Raw genomic sequence first — 23504 nt, 5'->3', positions numbered from 1 at the left:
TGTACACAATGTTTCACTACTAAAAATATATAAAAGAGCTCTAATTAATTGGCTTAAAGAAAAACAAGTGCTTAAATAAAATATTTTATCAAAAAAAGACTAGTCAAATGTTTTTTACAGTTCACATCACTTGAGTAAAATCTTTAATAAATAAGCTGGCTCTAAAATTATTGGTAAAATAATATTAGAAATGTTTTAAGAATTGTTAGCATTTTTGTTTGTGTTTATTGATCAAGTGCTTTCATGCTTATTCCTCCAGAATACAAGATTAGTCATAAGGGTTATAAAACTATAAAACCCAGCCAAAGGCAGAATGATCTTTGCTTGTATAATTTTTGATAAGTAAGATGGAATATTGCTGGTTTAATGAAAACAGCTAAATCCTGAGTTATTGGTAAAAATACCCTTATATTTAACCCTAAGGTTGTTACTTAAGGAAACACCTGAAATTCACAGCTATCAAGATGGTTAACAGGGAAGTAACTTAAAGAATGACTAATACCTGAAATTCACAGCTATCAAAATGGTTAACCAGGAAGTAACTTAAGGAATGACTATCACAGTTTTTGTATATAATCTAGGTAAACAATTAAATCAATCAATCAGGTAAATATAATGAAAGAAATGCTTGTAAACAAATGTCATATAATTTAGGGTCTAAGGTTATTAATAAATATTAAGTATCTGGGTAATTTCCAATTTAAAAACTATAGTAAAACTTTTTTTAAAGTGTTCTTATTAAAAGGTAAATATCTTCATCTAATTCTAAGTTTATTTAAGGGTTATGTATAAAACAAGGTAAAAGGAACCAGAAAATAACAGATGGAAGAAAGTTAAAGACATAAAGAGGTATTTTTCAGTAAAGAAGGTAAAAATGAAAGTAATTTTACATAAGAAAGAATCTTGTGTGGTGAACTTTTGTCCTAAAATAAAATGACTGGGTTGTTCAAGAAAGAGAGACATTTAGGACAAAACAGAAAATCCAAACATGTTGTGAATAGCCTATGGAAGTCATAATAATGTTAGTAAAAAGTAATTTTGTTTAAAAAAAGGGTTGTATAATTTAGTTGACTATGATTAAGAAAAAATTATAATAGTCTTTCTGGAGATGAGTCTTTGTTATTAAAAATATATACACTAATACAAAATTAAATAATTGGTTAAAACAAGATTTTATTTAAAATATTGACTTATTCTTAATGCAAGAAGTTTTTATATAATCTGTCTGTTTAAAATTCTTCAGATAAACATCTCAAAGGTTCAATTCTTTCTCTTTTAAAAAAGCCTTAGATAATAGCTCTCTCCTTTACCTTTTCTTGACTCCTATAACTTTTATTAATTACCTAAAGTAAGGGAGATAATTTTTTGAAAAACAAGTAAAAATATATTTTGGACCTGCTTTTTTATTCTGCATGCCTGTTATATCTCTATCTTTATATGTGTCATATGGAAGTGACATTTCACTACCAAACTACATGGAAGAGCTCTAATCAAGTAATTTTTTTGAAAGTATGTGTTTATTAGACTGGTAGAGGCTAGCTCAGATACCTTTTAATTCACATGACTTTGGTAATCTTTGGTAAAATTAATTTGGTAAATTTAATCTCAACTCTCTCCAGTAATTTAAAATCTTAAAAGTCATGTTATGTTAAAACATAGCTGAGAATTTTTACTGGGAATTTTGGTTACTACAAGCTAAAATAGTAAATGCATAAAATATGTTTTTGGTGAAGTTTATAAAACACAAGGATGTTGATTTTTCTTAAAAAATTGTGTTTGTTTCTAAACTCTTTAACTCTGAGACCTGTGGCTACCAACAAGTTGATGTGGAGGAAGGGCAAAACCAAGTAACTTTTAAAACCAGAGAGTATAATGTAAAGGGATTGTTCCATTTTGTAAATTGGTATCATCCACTTCTTTAAAAAAATCTTTACTATAGTGGATTGTAAAAATAACCACTTTAGGGACAAAATCCTTAATTTTAAATGCTGCAGAAATTAAGAGCTTGTTTGGGTTAATGCAGGCCACACAACTCACTATTAAACAATCACTGATAAGTATATGTGATCCAAATGCACAGGGGGTTATTTCTGAGAGAATGATCAGTGTAGTGGGCCAGATAAATGCCACTGTAAGTCTGTTTGCCCTGTAAAGGGGACTACCCAGCTCTCCCTAAAAAACACCAAGTAGAGCACCCCAGATGAAGCAGTTAATATGTTTCATATGGGAGCCATGTGGAACTAGCTTTATAATGACTAGGATATCCTCCAACAAATAGGCTTATTACCCAGGTCATGGTAAATTTGGGGGTTAAGGGACTCCTTTTTACATGGGTGCCCCTCCCACAGAATCATAGAACTGTTTGAGAAGCCTTATAGAATTTGTTGTCTCTCAATAGGTCTTACGAATGCAACTCTCTGCTGGGAACCCAAATCCTTTTTCACCAAAAAAGGTAAAATGATCTAAGGGTAAAAAATAAATAAATAAATAAAGTTCCTGGGACCAGAACATAAAAACCTACAGGTTAATAGAATTATAAAATTTAAGATGTTTAAACAAGCTTTATATAACGTAGTAGCATGATTTATAATCCTTTCGATAATTTGCTCAGAATGATGGTTTCCAGCTTCATCCATGTCCCTACAAAGGACATGAACTCATCCTTTTTTATGGTGGCATAGTATTCCATGGTGTATATGTGCCACATTTTCTTAATCCAGTCTATCATTAATGGACATTTGGGTTGGTTCCAAGTCTTTACTATTGTGAATAGTGCTGCAATAAACATACGTGTGCAGCATGATTTGTAATCCTTTGGGTATATACCCAGCAATAGGGTGGCTGGGTCAAATGGTATTTCTAGTTCTAGATCCTTGAGGAATCACCACACTGTCTTCCACAAGGGTTGAACTAGTTTACAGTCCTGCCAACAGTGTAAAAGTGTTCCTATTTCTCCACATCCTCTCCAAAGTCACCTGTTGTTTCCTGACATTTTAATGATCGCCATTCTAACTGGTGTGAGATGGTATCTCATTGTGGTTTTGATTTGCATTTCTCTGATGGCCAGTGATGATGAGCACATGAAATTTTAAGGGCCAGTTTTGAGGGATAAAATTAGGTCAAGGTCAGACTGTCCAAATCAAGAGGATACAAGGATGCCTAAACAGCTGATAGAACAAGCCTTCTAAACTATTATGTGTCACTTTTGCATCCACCCCAACCATAAATAATTTTCTGCTTCCTATAGAATTAAAGAAAAATATTTACTGACAGTGAGAGACAGGACTAGCCGGATTTCCTAGGCTCACTAAGAATTCCTAAGCCTAGCTGGGGAAGGTGACCACACCCACCTTTAAACAAGGGGCTTGGAACTCAATTCACACCTGACCAATCAGGTAGTAAAGAGGGCTCACTAAAATACCAATTAGGCTAAAAGCAGGAGGTAAAGAAATAGTCAAATAATCTATCATCTGAGAGCACAGGGGGAGGGACAATGATTGGGATATCAGCCCCAGGCATTCGAGCTGGGAGTGGGTATCCCCCTTTGGGTCCCCTCCCATTGCATGGGAGCTCTGTTTTCACTCTATTAAATCTTGCAGCTGCACACTCTTCTGGTCTGTGTTTGTTACGGCTCGAGCTGAGCTTTCACTCACTGTCCACCACTGCTGTTTGCCACCATTGCAGACCCACTGCTGACTTCCACCCCTCCGGATCTGGCAGGGTGTCCACTGTGCTCCTGATCCAGCCAGGCACCCATTGCTGCTCCCAATCAGGCTAGAGGCTCGCCATTGTTCCTGCATGGCTAAGTGCCTGGGTTCATCCTAATCGAGCTGAACACTAGTCGCTGGGTTCCACGGTTCTCTTACGTGACCCACGGCTTCTAATAGAGCTATAACACTCACCGCATGGCCCAAGGTTCCATTCCTTGGAATCCATGAGGCCAAGAACCCCAGGTCAGAGAACAAAAGGCTTGCCGCCATCTTGGGAGTGGCCGCCCCATCTTGGGAGCAGCCCGCCACCATCTTGGGAGCTCTAAGAACAAAGATCCCCCCGGTAACATTAGGATAAAGATACCTTGTGACAAGGCCTTCTGAGTATAACACTCCCAGTTATAAGTTGCAAAGATATATATATATAAAGATATCTATATATATTTAAGTTTTTCTAGAACAATGCTTATGTTTTCTTTTGCGAATGGCTAAAAGTCTGTAACTAAAACCAAGCTTACTGTAGCTCAACACATAGAAGTTAAAAATAAGTCAGTTTTGTAACTTTGCCTTTTTTTGTTTGTTGGCTTTTTCCTTAATTTTTTTTTTTTTTTTTTTTGAGACAGAGTTTTGCTCTTGTTGCCCAGGCTGGAGGGCAATGGTGCAATCTCAGCTCACTGCAACCTCCACCTCCCAGGTTCAAGCAATTCTCCTGCCTAAGCCCCCCAAGTAGCTGGGATTACAGGCATGAGCCACCACGCCCGGATAATTTTGTATTTTTAGTAGAGATGAGGTTTCTCCATGTTGGTCAGGCTGGTCTCGAACTCCCAACCTCAGGTGATCTGCTCGCCTTGGCCTCCCAAAGTGCTGGGATTATAGGCGTGAACCACTGCACCTGGCCAAAATAAGAATTTTAAGAGGTAATAAATGCCTGTCCGCATCCATTCCTATCTGGCCTAGAGCAATTAATCGCCTATAAGTCTTTTGACTCTTAAGGCCCTGGGCCATAAAGAGCCCCACCAAGGGACAGAATGGACCTGGTGCAGGCAGCCTTGCCACCCTGACAACGCTATGGGATAAAATAAAGATTTGCTGGCTTTTAATGTTTCCTCTGCCAGATCTTGGCCAAAAGGGGGAAAATGTAAACCAAAAATAAAATTATAAGGCTCCCCAACCATCTGAATGGACTTCCTCCTCAGCCAGGACTCTTAAAATTTAACCTGAGAGACTGTTTCAGGCCATCATGGGAAATGGGAGTCGAACATGCCTCCTTATACCTCTCTGGTATTAACATCAACACAGACTTTAAGTCCGATAAGAAACATTTTACAACCTATTCTCTCTGAAGCCTGCTAGCTAAAAGCTTCCTCTGCACAATAAAACTTTGGTCTCCACAATCGTTTATCTTAACCCAAACATTTCCTTTCTATTGATCCCAGGTTCTTAAACAAACTCAACCAATTGTCAACAAGGAAATTAAAAAATTTACCTATAGCCTGGAAGCCCCAACTTCAAGTTGTTTCGCCTTTCTGAACCAAACCAATGTATATCCTAAATGTATTTGATTGATATCTCATGCCCCTCTAAAATGAATAAAACTAAACTGCACTTTCACCATCTTGGGCACATGTTCTCAAGACATTCTGAGGGCTGTGTCATGGGCCGTGGTCACTCATATTTGGCTCAGAATAAATATCTTCAAATATTTTACAGAGTTTGACTCTTTTCATCAACACATCCCTACCCCCCAGTTTAGCATGATGGAAATTCTATTCTAGTTGGGTGTAGTCAATAACATGGAGCTCTCTCTTCCTCCAGCTCCTAGTACAGGGCAACAGTTTGACTCTAGGAGGGTAGTCTGCTGGAATCTCTCATCCTCTAATCCCAAGCTCCATGTTGCAGAAGTTTTATTCCACTTAGGTGAGGCCAAGAGGACTGGGAAGCCCTTCCCCCAGTCAGCTCCCATTGGTAAAATGGAATCTCTACCTCAAGCATGGTGGGCCAATAATACTGTGTCTCTGATCACTCTGCCCCAGCTCACTCATAGGGTGCATGTTCAATGCTAGAAAAAACAAGTTGAGAAAATCCATAGCTACCATTCCTGCCCAGCACCCTGCTCATAGAACAGGGGTGTCATTCTGGAAGAAAGAAGCTTCTCTCCCTACCTCTAATGTCTAGTGTAGTAGAGCAGAGATTCTGTCCATGAGGTGAGATGAGTTTTAAGAATGGAGAGCTCCTTAGCTCTCCCCAAGGAGTCTATCTTTATTTGGAAAAGAGAGTGAAGAAGTTTTTATCTATAGTATTGTCAGGAACAACGACAATCTTGGTGGTGAGCAATCAAGAGGGCACCAGAAGCTCTATGATTCTAGTAGCAGCTGCAGAATGGTTCACCAGCTAGAAGTTTAACAGAGAGAACCAGAGAAAAAACTAAGAAGAACACTTTTAGGGCCTGGGCAAGCCTTGAAGACTTGAAAAGACCCCATTTTAATGTGGAAAAATTTATTTCCCAGGGCATTGTTTAAAAACACTAATGGAATTAAGAAGTGGAGGCTAATAGCTGATTGTGATATTATTAGAGATAGATCATCCAGAAGCTCAAAGAGGATCTTAGGTAAGGAGACAGAAAGCCCAGTTAAAATCACAGTATCACTGGTAGTAGATACTGTGTATCTACCGAAGTAGATAGTCTTGTGCCCAAGACTGTGACCTCTGAGGAGTGACACAGAGGCTGTATGCTGCAGGGAAATAGACTTCATTGAACTAAGCCAGATGTTGAACTTAGAGGACAAAGCAGCTACTATAAATATGTTCAAAGACCTAAAGGAAGCTATGCTTAAAGAACTAAAAAAGTCTGTCAGGGTGGCTTATGTCTGTAATCTCAGCACTTTTCAGAGGCCAAAGCAGGAGGATCACTTGAGTCCAGGAGTTTAAGACCAGCCTGGGCAACACAGTGCCCATCTCTACAAAAAATAAACAAAATTAGCTAAAAATAGCTGTTTGTGGTGGCAGATGGCTGTGGTCCCAGCTACTTGGGAGGCTGAGATGGGAGAATCAGTTGAGCCCAGGAAGTCAAGGCTGCAGCGAGCCAAGACTATACCACTGCACTCCACCCTGGGTAACCTAGAGAGACCCTGTCTGAGAAAAAGAAAACAACTAAAAGAATTTGTGAGAAATTGTTTTCATCAAATAGAAAATCAATAAAGAGATCTAAATTAAGAATGTCTAGTGTTGAAAATACAATAACTGAAACAAAAAATTTCATAGAAGAGATCAACAGTAGACTTCAGGTGGCAGGAAATAAAGTTAGCAAACTTGAAGATAGATCAATACATATTGTGCAAATTGAAGAAGATTGAGGACACAGAATGATGAATAATGAACAGAGACTCAGAGAAATGTGGGGCATTATTAAGCACACAAATATACATGCAATGGGATTCCAAAAGAGAAGAGAGCAAGAAATAAACAGAAGAAAATATTCAAAAATAAGAAAAACTTTCAAAATTTGAAGAAAGATATTAATCTACACCTCTAAGAAGCTCTACAAATAACAAATAGGATAAACACAAGGAGAGACACTTCAGACTACACCACATCAAAATGTCAGAAGCCAAAGACCAAGGGACACTTTAAAAGTAGCGAGAGAAAATTAGTTATCACATATAAGAGGAATTCCAATAAGATTTATGGCTGATTTCTACCAGAAAGAATAGAAGCTAAAAGGCATAGAGGAATGACATATTCAAAATGATGAAAGGAAAAAACTGTCAACCAAAAGTCTTTTATATGAAATATCCAGAATAGGAAAATTCAGAGATACAGAGAGTAGATTATTGGTCATTAGGACCTAGGGCCTGGGGCACTAAGGGAGAAACTGCTATTGGTTACAGGGTTTATTTTGGCAGTTTTGAAATGTTGTGGAATTAGATCATGGTAATGGTTGCAAGACATTGAAAATACATTTAAAACACTGAATTGTACACTTTTAAAGGGTGAATTTTATGGTCTATGAATTTTATCTCAATAAAAACATTTAAAAACATCTCAAATCAATAACCTAATATTCCAACTAAAGAAACTAGAAAAAGAAGAGCAGACTAAACCCAAAGCAAGCAGAAGGAAGGCAATAATAAAAACTTAACAGGAACAAATAAAATAGAGTAAAAAACAACGGAGAAAATCAAATGAAATCATAAATTGGTTTTGTGAAAAGATCCACAGAACTGGCAAACCTTTAATTAGACTTAATGAGAAAAATAAAGAGAAGATGCAAATCAGTAAAATTAAGAATAAAGAGGAGACATCAGTATTAATCTTACAGAAATAAAAGGAACATAAAGAAATACTATGAACAGTTGTATGCTATTAAATTAAATTACTTAAATGAAATGGAAAAATTTCTATAAAGACAGAAACTACCAAAATCTATGCAAGAAACTGAAAATCTGAATTTAATTGTAACAAGTAAAAAGACAGAATTAGTAATTAAAATGCTCTGCTCCCCCTAAATAAACCCCCAACTCAAATGTCTTCACTGGTGAATTTTACCTAATATTTAGAAAATAATTAATACCAATTCTTCACAAACTCTTCTAGAACAGGAGGGAATATTTCCCAACTCATTCTGTGAAGTCAGCCAAAGATATCACAAGAAGAGAATACTACAGACCAATATCTTTTAAGAAAATTGATGCAAAAATAAAATCATTGACAAAATCTAGCAAATTAACTCCAGTTACATATAGAAAAAATTATAAATCATGACCAAATGGGGTTTATCCCAGGAATGTAAAGTTGAGTTAACATTTGATAATCAACCAATGTAATACACTATCTCAATAGAATAAAAGACAAAGAAGATCACATGATTATTTTGAGAGATGCAGAGAAAGCATTTGACAAAATATAACATTCTTTCACAATAAAAACATTCAACAAACTAGGAATAAAAGGGAATTTTTTCAACATGATAATGGTCATCTATGAAAATCCCAAGGCTAATATCATACATATTGCTGAAAGACTGCTTCCCCTGTAAGATCAACAACAAGACAAGAATGTTTGCTGTCATCATATCTATTATTCAGCATTGTACTTGAGGTTTCAGCCAGGACATTTAGACAAGAAAAAGAAATAAAAGGCATCTAAATTGGAAAAGGAAAAAATAAAACTACCTCTATTTGTAGATGACATGATCTTTTATACAGAAAATACTGACTTTTTCTTGAGGGTGGAGCCAAGATGGCTGAATAGGAACAACTCCAGTCTACAGCTCCCAGGGTGAGTGACGCAGAAGACGAATGATTTCTGCATTTCCAACTGAGGTACCGGGTGCATCTCACTGGGGATTGTCAGACAGTGGGTGCAGGACAGTGGGTGCAGTGCACCGAGCCTGAGCCAAAGCAGGGCGAGGCATCGCCTCACCCAGGAAGTGCAAGGGATTGGGGAATTCCCTTTCCCAGCCAAGGAAAGGGGTGATGGACAGCACCTGGAAAATCAGGTCACTCCCACCCTAATACTGTGCTTTTCCGATGGTCTTAGCAAACAGCACACCAGGAGATTATATCCCGCGCCTGGCTGGGAGGGTCCTAGGCCCATGGAGCCTCCTTCATTGCTAGCACAGCAGTCTAAGATTGAACTGCAAGGCAGCAGCAAGGCTGTGGGAGGGGCGCCCACCATTGCTGAGGCTTGAGTAGGTAAACAAAGCGGCCAGGAAGCTCGAACTGGGTGGAGCCCACCACAGCTCAAGGAGGCCTGCCTGCCTCTGTAGACTCCACCTCTGGGGGCAGGGCATAGCCAAACAAAAGGCAGCAGAAATCTCTGCAGACTTAAATGTCCTTGTCTGACAGCTTTGAAGAGAGTAGTGGTTCTCCCAGCACGCAGCTTGAGATCTGAGAACGGACAGACTGCCTCTTCAAGTGGGTCCCTGACCTCCGAGTAGCCTAACTGGGAGGCACCCCCCAGTAGGGGCAGACTGACACTTCACACGGCCGGGTACTCCTCTGAGACAAAACTTCCAGAGGAACGACCAGGCAGCAACATTTGCTGTTCACCGATATCCACTGTTCTGCAGCCTCTGCTGCTGATACCCAGGCAAACAGGGTCTGGAGTGGACCTCTGGCAAACCCCAACACACCTGCAGCTGAGGGTCCTGACTGTTAGAAGGAAAACTAACAAACAGAAAGAACATCCACACCAAAACCCCATCTGTACATCACCATCATCAAAGACCAAAGGTAGATAAAACCACAAAGATGGGGAAAAAACAGAGCAGAAAAACTGAAAATTCTAAAAATCAGAGCGCCTCTCCTCCTCCGAAGGAATGCAGCTCCTCACCAGCAATGGAACAAAGCTGGAGGGAGAATGACTTTGACAAGTTGAGAGAAGAAGGCTTCAGAGGTCCAAACTACTCCGAGCTAAAGGAGGAAGTTTGAACCCATGGCAAAGAAGTTAAAAACCTTGAAAAAAGATTAGACGAATGGCTAATTAGAATAACCAACGCAGAGAAGTCCCTAAAGGACCTGATGGAGCTTAAAACCATGGCACGAGAACTACATGACGAATGCACAAGACTCAGTAGCCGATTCGATCAACTGGAAGAAAGGGTATCAGTGATGGAAGATCAAATGAATGAAATGAAGTGAGAAGAAAAGTTTAGAGAAAAAAGAATAAAAAGAAATGAACAAAGCCTCCAACAAATATGGGACTATGTGAAAAGACCAAATCTACATCTGATTAGTGTACCTGAAAGTGACGGGGAGAATGGAACCAAGTTGGAAAACACTCTGCAGGATATTATCCAGGAGAACTTCCCCAATCTAGCAAGGAAGGCCAACATTCAGATTCAGGAAATACAGAGAACGCCACAAAGATACTCCTTGAGAAGAGCAACTCCAAGACACATAATTGTCAGATTCACCAAAGTTGAAATGAAGGAAAAAATGTTAAGGGCAGCCAGAGAGAAAGGTCGGGTTACCCTCAAAAGGAAGCCCATCAGACTAACAGTGGATCTCTCGGCAGAAACTCTACAAGCCAGAAGGGAGTGGGGGCCAATATTCAACATTCTTAAAGAAAAGAATTTTCAGCCCAGAATTTCATATCCAGCCAAACTAAGCTTCATAAGTGAAGGAGGAATAAAATACTTTACAGGCAAGCAAATGCTGAGAGATTTTGTCACCACCAGGCCTGCCCTAAAAGAGCTCCTGAAGGAAGCACTAAACATGGAAAGGAACAACTGGTACCAGCCACTGCAAAAACATGCCAAATTGTAAAGACCATCGAGGCTAGGAAGAAACTGCATCAACTAAAGAGCAAAATAACCAGCTAACATCATAATGACAGGATCAAATTCACACATAACAATATTAACCTTAAATGTAAATGGGCTAAATGCTCCAATTAAAAGACACAGACTGGCAAATTGGATAAAGAGTCAAGACCCATCAGTGTGCTGTATTCAGGAAACCCATCTCACGTGCAGAGACAAATATGGCCTCAAAATAAGGGGATGGAGGAAGATCTACCAAGCAAATGGAAAACAAAAAAAGGCAAGGGTTGCAATCCTAGTCTCTAATAAAACCAACAAAGATCAAAAGAGACAAAGAAGGCCATTACATAATGGTAAAGGGATCAATTCAACAAGAAGAGCTAACTATCCTAAATATATATGCACCCAATACAGGAGCACCCAGATGCATAAAGCAAGTCCTTAGAGACCTACAAAGAGACTTAGACTCCCACACAATAGTAATGGGAGACTTTAACACCCCACTGTCAACCTTAGACAGATCAACGAGACAGAAAGTTAACAAGGATATCCAGGAATTGAACTCAGCTCTGCACCAAGCGGACCTAATAGACATCTACTGAACTCTCCACCACAAATCAACACAACATACGTTCTTTTCAGCACCACACCACACCTATTCCAAAATTGACCACATACTTGGAAGTAAAGCACTCCTCAGCAAATGTAAAAGAACAGAAATTATAACTATAACAAACTGTCTCTCAGACCACAGTGCAGTCAAACTAGAACTCAGAATTGAGAAACTCACTCAAAACCACTCAACTACATGGAAACTGAACAACCTGCTCCTGAATGACTACTGGGTACATAATGAAATGAAGGCAGAAATAAAGATGTTCTTGGAAACCAATGAGAACAAAGACACAACATACCAGAATCTCTGGGACACATTTAAAGCAGTGTGTAGAGGGAAATTTATAGCACTAAATGCCCACAACAGAAAGCAGGAAAGATCTAAAATTGACACCCTAACATCACAATTAAAAGAACTAGAGAAGCAAGAGCAAACACATTCAAAAGCTAGCAAAAGCAAGAAATAACTAAGATCAGAGCAGAACTGAAGGAAATAGAGACACAAAAAACCCTTCAAAAAATCAATGAATCCAGGAGCTGTTTTTTTGAAAAGATCAACAAAATTGATAGACCGCTAGCAAGACTAATAAAGAAGAAAAGAGAGAAGAATCAAATAGACGCAATAAAAAAAGGCAAAGGGGATATCACCACCGATGCCACAGAAATACAAACTACCATCAGAGAATACTACAAACACCTCTACACAAATAAACTAGAACATCTAGAAGAAATGGATAAATTCCTCAACACATACACCCTCCCAAGACTAAACCAGGAAGAATTGGAATCTCTGAATAGACCAATAACAGGCTCTGAAATTGTGGCAATAATTAATAGCTTACCAACCAAAAAAAGTCCAAGACCAGATGGATTCACAGCTGAATTCTACCAGATGTACAAGGAGGAACTGGTACCATTCCTTATGAAACTATTCCAATCAATAGAAAAAGAGGGAATCCTCCCTAACTCATTTTATGAGGCCAGCATCATCCTGATACCAAAGCCTGGCAGAGACACAACAAAAAAAGAGAATTTTAGACCAATAGCCCTGATGAACATCGATGCAAAAATCCTCAATAAAATACTGGCAAACCGAATCCAGCAGCACATCAAAAAGCTTATCCACCATGATCAAGTGGGCTTCATCCCTGGGATGCAAGGCTGGTTCAACATATGAAAATCAATAAACGTAATCCAGCATATAAACAGAACCAACAACAAAAACCACATGATTATCTCAATAGATGCAGAAAAGGCCTTTGACAAAATTCAACAACCCTTCATGCTAAAAACTCTCAATAAATTAGGTATTGATGGGACGTATCTCAAAATAATAAGAGCTATTTATGACAAACACACAGCCAATATCATACTGAATGGGCAAAAACTGGAAGCATTCCCTTTGAAAACTGGCACAAGGCAGGGATGCCCTCTCTCACCACTGCTATTCAACATAGTGTTGGAAGTTCTGGCCAGGGCAATTAGGCAGGAGAAATAAATCAAGGGTATTCAATTAGGAAAAGAGGAAGTCAAATTGTCCCTATTTGCAGATGACATGATTGTATATCTAGAAAACCCCATCGTCTCAGCCCAAAATCTCCTTAAGCTGATAAGCAACTTCAGAAAAGTCTCAGGATACAAAATCAATGTGCAAAAATCACAAGCATTCTTATACACCAATAACAGACAAACAGAGAGCCAAATCATGAGTGAACTCCCATTCACAATTGCTTCAAAGAGAATAAAATACCTAGGAATCCAACTTACAAGGGATGTGAAGGACCTCTTCAAGGAGAACTACAAACCACTGCTCAAGGAAATAAAAGAGGATACAAACAAATGGAAGAACATTCCATGCTCATGGGTAGGAAGAATCAATATTGTGAAAATGGCCATACTGCCCAAGGTAATTTATAGATTCAATGCCATCCCCATCAAGCTACCAATGACTTTCTTCACAGAATTGGAAAAAACTACTTTAAAGTTCACATGGAACCAAAAAAGAGCCCACATTGCCAAGTCAATCCTAAGCCAAAAGAGCAAAGCTGGAGGCATCACGCTACCTGACTTCAAACTATACTACAAGCCTACAGTAACCAAAACAGCATGGTACTGGTACCAAAACAGAGATATAGATCAATGAAACAGAACAGAGCCCTCAGAAATAACACCGCATATCTACAACTATCTGATCTTTGACAAACCTGACAAAAACAAGAAACGGGGAAAGGATTCCCTGTTTAATAAATGGTGCTGGGAAAACTGGCTAGCCATATGCCAAAAGCTGAAACTGGATCCCTTCCTTACACCTTATACAAAAATTAATTCAAGATGGATTAAAAATTTAAATGTTAGACCTAAAACCATAAAAACCCTAGAAGAAAACCTAGGCATTACCATTCAGGACATAGGCATGGGCAAGGACTTCATGTCTAAAACACCAAAAGCAATGGCAACAAAAGCCAAAATTGACAAATGGGATCTAATTAAACTAAAGAGCTTCTGTACAGCAAAAGAAACTACCATCAGAGTGAACAGGCAACCTACAGAATGGGAGAAAATTTTTGCAATCTACTCATCTGACAAACGGCTAATATCCAGAATCTACAATGAACTCAAACAAATTTACAAGAAAAAACAAACAACCCCATCAAAAAGTGGGTGAAGGATATGAACAGACACTTCTCAAAAGAAGACATTTATGCAGCCAAAAGACACATGAAAAAATGCTCATCATCACTGGCCATCAGAGAAATGCAAATCAAAACCACAATGGGATACCATCTCACACCAGTTAGAATGGCGATCATAAAAAAGTCAGGAAACAACAGGTGCTGGAGAGGATGTGGAGAAATAGGAACACTTTTACACTGTTGGTGGGACTGTAAACTAGTTCAACCATTGTGGAAGTCAGTGTGGCGATTCCTCAGGGATCTAGAAATAGAAATACCATTTGACCCAGCCATCCCATTACTGGGTATATACCCAAAGGATTATAAATCATGCTGCTATAAAGACACATGCACACGTATGATTATTGCGGCACTATTCACAATAGCAAAGACTTGGAACCAACCCAAATGTCCAACAATAGTAGACTGGATTAAGAAAATGTGGTACATATACACCATGGAATACTATGCAGCCATAAAAAATGCTGAGTTCATGTCATTTGTAGAGACACGGATGAAGCTGGAAACCATCATTCTCAGCAAACTATCGCAAGGACAAAAAACCAAACACTGCACGTTCTCACTCATAGGTGGGAACTGAACAATGAGAACACATGGACACAGGACGGGGAACATCACACACCAGGGCCTGTTGTGGGGTGGGAGGAGGGGGGAGGGATAACATTAGGAGATATACCTAATGTTAAATGACGAGTTAATGGGTGCAACACACCAACATGGCACACATATATATATGTAACAAACCTGCACGTTGTGCACACGTACCCTAAAACTTAAAGTATAATTAAAAAAAAAAAAGAAAATACTAAGGAATCTGCAAAAAAACCTACTAGAACTAATAACTTAGTTTAGCAATGTTACAAGATAGAAAATCAATATACAAAGATGAATTATATTTCTATATAGCAGCAATAAACTATCTTCAAATAAAATTAAAACAATTCCATTTACAAAAGCATCAAAAAGTGTACACTACTTAGGAATAAATTTAACAAAAGGAGTATAAAACTTTTACTCTGAAGGCTACAAAATATTGTTGGAGGAAGTTAAAAAATATCTACATAAGTGGAAACATTCCATTTTCATGGATCAGAAGACTTAATATTATTAAGATGGCAATCTCTGTAAATTTACCTACAGATTCAACAATATCCCTGTAAAAACCCTGGCTGCATTGTCTTTGCAGAAATTGACAAACTGATCCTAATATTTGTATGAAAATGCAAGAGAACTAGAATAGCAAAAACAATCTTCAAAAATGAACAACAGCTTTCTGCCCATGGACACTGCTGAGGAAGCATCATTAAAGTCTGTCTTCTCTCCGCCATCATGTCTAAGTCAGTATCTCCTAAAGGGCCCGAACAGCTGAGGAAGCTCTTCATTGGAGGGTTGAGCTTTGAAAAAACCTGAAAATGGCTCAAAATGGTTGAGCCATTTTGAGCAATGGGGAATGTTCACAGACTGTGTGGTAATGAGTGATCCAAACACCAAGCCCTCCAGGGGCTTTGGGTTTGTCACATATGACACCATGGGGGAGATGGATGCAGCCATGAATGCAAGGCCACACAAGGTGGATGGAAGAGTTGTGGAACCAAAGAGAGCTGTCTCAAGAGAAGATTCTCAAAGACCAGGTGCCCACTTAACTTTGAAAAAGATACTTGTTGGTGGCATTAAAGAAGACACTGAAGAACGTCAACTAAGCGATTATTTTGAATAGTATGGAAAAATTGAAGTGATTGAAATCATGACCGACTGAGGCCGTGGTAAGAAAAGGGGTTTTGCCTTTGTAACCTTTGACAACCATGACTCTGTGGATAAGACTGTCATTCAGAAATACCATAGTGTGAATGACCACAACTGTGAAGTTAGGAAAGCCCTGTCAAAGCAAGAGTTGGCTAGTGCCTCATCCAGCCAGAGGTGGAAGTGGTTCTGGAAACTTTGGTCATGGTCATGGAGGTGGTGGTCGTGGAGGAAACTTCAGTGGTCATGGTGGCTTTGGTGGCAGCCATGGTGGTGGTGGTTATGGTGGTGGTGGGGATGGCTATAATGGATTTGGTAATGATGGAAGCAATTTTGGAGGTGGTGGAAGCTACAATGATTTTGGCAATTACAACAATCAGTCTTCAAATTTTGGACCCATGAAACTTTGGAGGCAGAAGCTCTGGTCCCTATGGTGGTGGAGGCCAATTATTTGCCAAACCACAAAACCAAGGTGGCTATGGTGGTTCCAGTAGTAGCAGTAGCTGTGGCAGTGGCAGAAGATTTTAATTAGGAAACAAACCTTAGCAGGAACGGAGAGCCAGAGAAGTTGCAGGGAAGCTACAGGTTACAACAGATTTGTGAATTTAGTAAAGCACAGTGGTGGCAGGGCCTAGCCGCTACAAAGCAGACATGTTTTAGACAAATACTCATATGTATGGGAAAAAAACTCGAGGACTGTATTTATGACTAATTGTATAACAATTATTTTAGTTTCTTTTCTGTGGAAAGTGTAAAGCATTCCAATGAAGAGTTTTAATGTAGGTTTTTTTTTTTTTGCACCCATGCTGTTGATTGCTAAATGTAATAGTCTGATTATGATGCTGAATAAATGTCTTTTAAAAAAAAAAGAAGAAGAAAAATGAACAACAAAGTTGGAAGATTCACACTTCCTAATTTCACATCTACTACAAAGGTACAGTAATAAAAACCGTGTGGTACTTGCATATTGTTTCATTAATATAGATTAATGAAACAAAATTGAGAGTCCATTTAAAAACCCCTTTATATTTTCTGTGAATTGATTATTAGCAAGGTTGCCAAGATAATTCAATATAGATAAAATAGTCTTTTCAGCAAATGGTGATGGGTCAACTAGATATTCACATGCAAAAGAATGAAATTGAATTCCTACATGACACCATATATAGAAATTAGATCAAAATGAAGTACATACCTACATATAAGAATTAAAAATATAGAAGTCTTAGAAGAAAGCATAGAAGTAAATAGAATAGGCAATAGTTTTTAGAAACAATTTTAAAAGCACAAGCAACAAAAAAACACTAGATAAATTGGAGTTCATAAAAATTAAAAACATATTTCTGGGTATATACCCAAAATAATTGAAATCAGAGACTCAAACAGATATTTGTCCACTAAAGTTCAGAGCAGCATCATTCACAATAGCCAAAAGGTGGGAACAACCCAAATGTCCATTGATGGATGATTGGATAAACAAAATGTGTATGTATATGCATGTATGTATGTATGTGTGTATATACAATGAAATATTATTCACCCTTAAAAAGGAAGGAAATTCTGACACATGCTACAACATAGGTGAACCTGGAAGACATTATGCTAAGTGAAATAAACCAGTCACAAAAAGACAAGTAAATACTGTATGATTCCATTTACATGATGTACATAGAGTCATCAAATCCATAGGGACAGAAAGTAGAATGGTGGTTGCCAAGGACTGAGAAGAGAAAATGGAGAGTAATTGTTTAATAGATACAGAGTTTCAGTTTGGGAAGATGAAAAAGTACTGGAGATGGATGGTGGTGATAGTTGCACAAGAACGTAAATGTACTTAGTGCCACTGAAATGTACACTTAAAATGGTTAAAATTATAAATTTTATGTTCTGTATATTTCACCACAATAAAACCATGAAAAACTTGTGCTTCAAGGGACACCAGTAAGATAGTGAAAAGACAACACACAGAATGAGAGAAAATATTTTCAAATCATTTATCTGATAAGGGTTGAATATCCAGCATATATATTTAAAACTCTAATAATTCAACAATAAAAAGACAAATAACATTTACAAATGGGCAGAGGTTTTCCAGTCTGGCATGTAAAGAGCTTGGAAGTTATCACTCTGTCCTAATAACAAATAAAAAGCTAAACAAACTGAAAAATAAACCACTGTTCTTAGAGCCATCAGAGAAATGAGGTCACAAGATTATAATAACTGTCTTTCATTCCTAATCCTAAAAGAACAGTAACAACACAGAGCTTACACCCTTCACAAAAATTCACACAAAACTAATCATAGACCTAAATGTAAAATGCAAAACTCTAAAATTCCTAGAAGATAATATAAAACCAAATTTCAATGACCTTGGGTGGTAATTTTTTATATATAACAACAAAGGCACAATCCATAAAAGATATAATTTGTAAACTGGACTTAATTAAAATTAAGAATCTCTGCTCTGTGAAAGACACTATCAAGTGAATGAGAAGATTGGGAGAAAATACTTGCAAATGACATATCTGATAAAGAATTGTTAATAATATATACAAAGAACTCTTAAAATTCAACAAAAAGAAAATAAATAACTTGATTTTTTTTTTGAGACGGAGTCTCACTCTGTAGCCAAGGCTGGAGTGCAGTGGCTCCATCTTGGCTCACTGCAAGCTCCGCCTCCTGGGTTCACACCATTCTCCTACCTCAGCCTCCCTAGTAGCTGGGACTACAGGCAGCTGCCACCACACCCAGCTAATTTTTTGTATTTTTAGTAGAGACGGGGTTTCACTGTGTTAGCCAGGATGATCTCGATCTCCTGATCTGCCCACCTTGGCCTCCCAAAGTGCTGGGATTACAGGCGTGAGCCACCGTGCCTGGCATAACTTGATATTTTTAAAGGCAAATCTAAATGAACACCTCACCAGAAAATATGTATGGATGGTGAATATGCATGTGAAAAGATGCTCAATATCATATGTCATGAGGGAATTGCAGATGGAAACAATGAGATACCACTACACACCTATTAGAATAACCAAAATCCAAAACACTGACAACACCCAATGCTGGTGATGATGTGAAGCAACAGGAACTCTCATTTAGTGCTGGTGGGAATACAAAATGGTACACCCACTTTGGAGGACAGTCTGGCAGTTTCTTACAAAACTAAATATGCTCTTATGGTACAATCCAGCAATTGTGCTCCTTGGTATTTACCCAAGTGGGTCAAAAACCTATGTCCACAAAAAAAAAAAACCCTGCACATTATTGTTTATAGCAGTTTTATTCATAATTGCCAAAACTTGGAAGCAACCAAGATTTCCTTCGGTAGGTGAATGGATAAGCTCTGGTACATCTAGACAGTGGAGTATTGTTCAGCACTCAAAAGAAATTGGCTATCAGGCCATGAAAACACATGGAGGAATCTTAAGTGCATATTATTAAGTGAAAGACGCCAATCTGAAAAGGCTCCATACTGTATGATTCCAATCTGATGATATTCTGGAAAAAGCAAAACTATGGAGACAGTAAAAGGATCAGTGGTTGCCAGGGGGATGGTGAGATGAATAGGTAAAGCACAGGGAATTTTTAGAGCAGTGGAACTATTCTGTATGATACTATAATGGTAGACACATGTTATTATACATTTGACAATACTTATAGAATGTACACCAACAGTGAACCTAATGTAAATTATGAACTTTGGGTAATAATGATGTGTCAATGTAGGTTCATCAATTATAATAAAAGTACTATTCTGGTGAAGGAGTTAATAGTGGAGGTGCTGTGCATGGTGGGGGGTAGGGGGTATTGGGAAATGTCTGCACCTTCTGCTCAACTTTGCTACAAACGTAAAACTGCCCTAAAATCGTCTTTAAAAACAAAAAACAGGCCAAGGGTTTCAACAGACATTTCTTTAAAGAAGATATACAAATGGCCAATGAACACATGAAAAGATACCTAATATCTTTAGTCATCAAGGAACTGCAAATAAAAACCAAAAGGAGATACCACTTCACAACCACTAGAATAGCTATAAAAAAATACAAAAAATAAGTGTTGGTGAGGATGTACAGAAATTGAAATCTTCATGTGTTGTTTGTAGGAATGTAAAATGGGTCAGCTGTTTTGGAAAACATTTTGGCAGTTCCTTAAAATATTAAACATCAAGTTACCACCATATGATCCAGCATTCCCACTGCTGGGTATATATCCAAAAGAAGAAAAATCAGAATATCCAAGAGATATCTGCACTCCCATGTTTGTTGCAGCACTATATGCAATAGCTAAGACATGGAACCAACCTAAGTACCCATCAACAGGTGAATGGATAAAGGAAATGTGATAACATATACACAATGGAATATTATTCAGGCATAAAAAAGAATGAAATCCTGTCACTTGCAACAACATGAGTAGAACTGAAAGTCATTATATTAAGTGTAATAAGCCAAGCACAGAAATGTTGCATGTTCTTATTCATATATAGGAGCTAAAAAGGTTGATTGGTCTCATGAAGGTAAAGGGTAGAATGATGGTTACCAGAGGCTGGGAAGGGTCATGGGGAGTGGGGGATAAAGAAGGGTTGGCTAATGGTTACAAAAATATAGTTAGATAGAAGGAATAAGATTTAGTGTTTGCTAGCACAATAGGGTGCCTATAGTTAAAAAAAAATGTGTATTTCCAAATAACTAGAAGAATGGAATTAGAATGTTCATAACACAAAGAAATGATAAATGTTTAAGGTGATGGATATCCTGGTTACCTTGATTTTATCATTATAAGATTGTATGCTTATATCAAAATATCACATGTACCCCATAAATAGTGCAACTATTATGTACGCATAAAAAAAAAATTAAACATTTTTTAAAAATTGAGGTACCATATCATCCAACAATTCTTCTGTTAGGTATGTAACCAAGACAAATAAAAATGTATATCTAATTTAAAAACTTGTACTGGACTTCTCATAGCAGCATTAGTCATAATAGCCAAAAAGTAGAAACAACTGAAATGTCCATGAATTTGTAAGTGCATAAACAAAATGTGGTACAGTTTATCCATGCAATGGCTATTATTCAGCCATAAAAAGAAATTTGTTGCTAATACATGCTATGACATAGAAGAACCTTGAAAACATTACGCTAAGTGAAAAAAGCCAGTCAAAAGACCATATATTATATAATTCCACTAATATGAAATGTCTAGAACATGCACATTTATAGAAATAGAAAGTGGATTAGTATTTGCCAAGGTCTGGAAGGGGGTGATGGGGAGATTGTGGTGGTAGGGATGCCTAAAGCGTACATGTTTCTTTCCGGGTGATGACAATGTTTTAAAGTTGATCGTGGTAATGGTTATACAATTCTGTGAATTCACTAAAAACCATTGAATTATGTACTTTAGTTGGGTTAATTGTGTGGCAAATAAATTTTGTCTCAATAAAGCTATTTTTTTAAAAGTTTAACAGAATAGAGGGTGATCTTTGAGTTGAGCCCTGAAGGATAATCTAATAATCAAAAAGTAGAGAAAGGTATCTCAAGCTGATGGAACAGCATGAACAGTGGTTTGGAGGCTTGAAATGTGAATGATATGGTGTGAATGAAGAAGGTATGTGTGGGTGGTTTAGGTAAGAGTTGGGTGGGAAAAGATGATCCTGGGAAAGTTGCCCAGGAACTTGAATGGCATGGCCAGGAGTTTGGATCTAATCTCACCAGGACTATGGGATTCATGAGTGGTTTCTGGGCAGGGGACTGGCAAAGTCAGATTTCTATGTCATGGAGCATGCCTGTGGAATATATGGAATATATGGAAGGAGGCAAGAATACCTTTTTTAAACTGGTTGAATTTTTTGTACTATGTAGTTACAAAGGCTCTCTGGGGTTTTCTTAATTGTCTTTTCTGAGATGCCTCCCTCAGGGCTTTGTTCCTACAAGGCTTTGCCTATACTAGGATTTTATTTTTGGAAAATTAAATGTGCACAGCCTTCAAGCTCCAAAAGAATTACCCAGAGGTGCCATTTCTGTTTCTGAGACATACTTTGGGCGGGAGTGCTAGGGGCCTACAAGGTAACCTTCAAACCAATCCTAGATGTGGCCACAAAGTCTAGGTTATGGGTCTTGACCTGCTTTTCACATGTTCCCACATCCACCCCAATGCACATACTAACTTGGGATATTCTTTTTGTTTTAGAAGCCCCCCCTTAGCCTTAGACACCAACTCCAAGCCCTACTGCTAATCTGCTGTGTAGCCTAGGTCAAGTTTCTTACTCTTCTGGGTCTTGCTTTCTCTGTCTGTATCATGAGGGGTTCTGAAAAGATTATATCTAAGTACCCTTACCACTTTCCAGCTTAGCTTTCTCTAGATGGAGCTGAGCCTGTATGGGCAGAAGAAGTGCAGAAAGGTAGAAAAAGGCAGGAAGATGGAGGCGAGGGGTGGGCCCTTAAAGGGCTTTATACCTCTCTCTCTGGCTGAGAGCTATCTGGGTATATGATGACATGGTGCTCAAGAAAGGTTTGTTGAATTGAAGAAAACTCACCATTTGTGCCAGGAAAGTGTCTAGCTCCATTTGGTTCTGTGGCCATAAAATGATCTGGGTTGGCAGAATCAGACCAAAAATATCAGAACCTTGACTGAAAGTCTAAAACCTCTCTAGGGCCACATTACTAAATATTGAGTATTGTGACAAAGCCATGGGCTTCTAGACCAAGGTTGGTAAATTAATTCAGGGAAGGGCAATGTTGTTTTTACCAGACACAAAAGGGCAACTTTGTGGTGAGGAAAGTAACAGAGACTAAGAGCCCTGGAAGAAGCATGGGTTTGCAGCAGACCCTAGACAGAATCTTTTGCCTCCTTATCAGTGGGTTCTGCATCAGTGGGTTCAACCAACAGCAGATCGAAAATGTTTGAAAAAAAATGGATGACTGTGTCTGTGCTAAACGTGTACAGACTTTTTTTGTTGTTACTCCTTAAATAATATAGTATAACAACTATTTGCATAGCATTTACATTGTATTAGGTATCATAAGTAATCTAGAGTGATCTAAAGTTTATGAGAGGATGTGTATAGGTTATACGCAAATACTACACTATTTTTTATAAAGGACATGAGACATGAGCATCTGTGGATTTTGGTGTCTGCAAGGGGTCCTGGAACTAATCTTCCACATATACCAAGGGATGGCTATTCTCCCACAGTAAAGTAGGTGCTCAAGAAAGGTCAGAGGAATGGCAAGTAGGGAGTCAGGAAAGGGGGTGGAGAATGCTGTAGCCTAAACAGCTGTTTGGCTTTCATAGCTTTTTAGAAGCCAGGTTTAGAAAAAGCTCATAAAGACAATAAAAGTAAAAAATTAACACCAGCCACAAGCACCAGGGCTTTGAAGCATTGGTGGGAGAGTATGGAGTCTGAATTCTCCGCCCATCCGGACTCCTGAAACCCTGCGGGCCTGGGATGGAGCCTGCCTGCTTCTTTCTAGGCTT

General features: G+C 38.2%; 1 protein-coding gene and 1 pseudogene across 1 annotated transcript in view; one reads left to right on the top strand and one right to left on the bottom strand.

Annotated features, from left to right (window-relative positions):
- Positions 1-23504, bottom strand: part of SLC16A2 (solute carrier family 16 member 2) — a 110353-nt gene that overhangs the window by 42279 nt on the left and 44570 nt on the right. The window lies entirely within an intron of this gene.
- Positions 15612-16550, top strand: LOC112130973 (heterogeneous nuclear ribonucleoprotein A1-like; annotated as a pseudogene).

This window comes from Pongo abelii, chromosome X (genome assembly GCF_028885655.2).
Source record: "Pongo abelii isolate AG06213 chromosome X, NHGRI_mPonAbe1-v2.0_pri, whole genome shotgun sequence".
Classification (NCBI taxonomy): domain Eukaryota; kingdom Metazoa; phylum Chordata; class Mammalia; order Primates; family Hominidae; genus Pongo; species Pongo abelii.
Note: the sequence above shows the minus strand (reverse complement) of the source record. Positions and strands in the feature narration are given on the sequence as shown.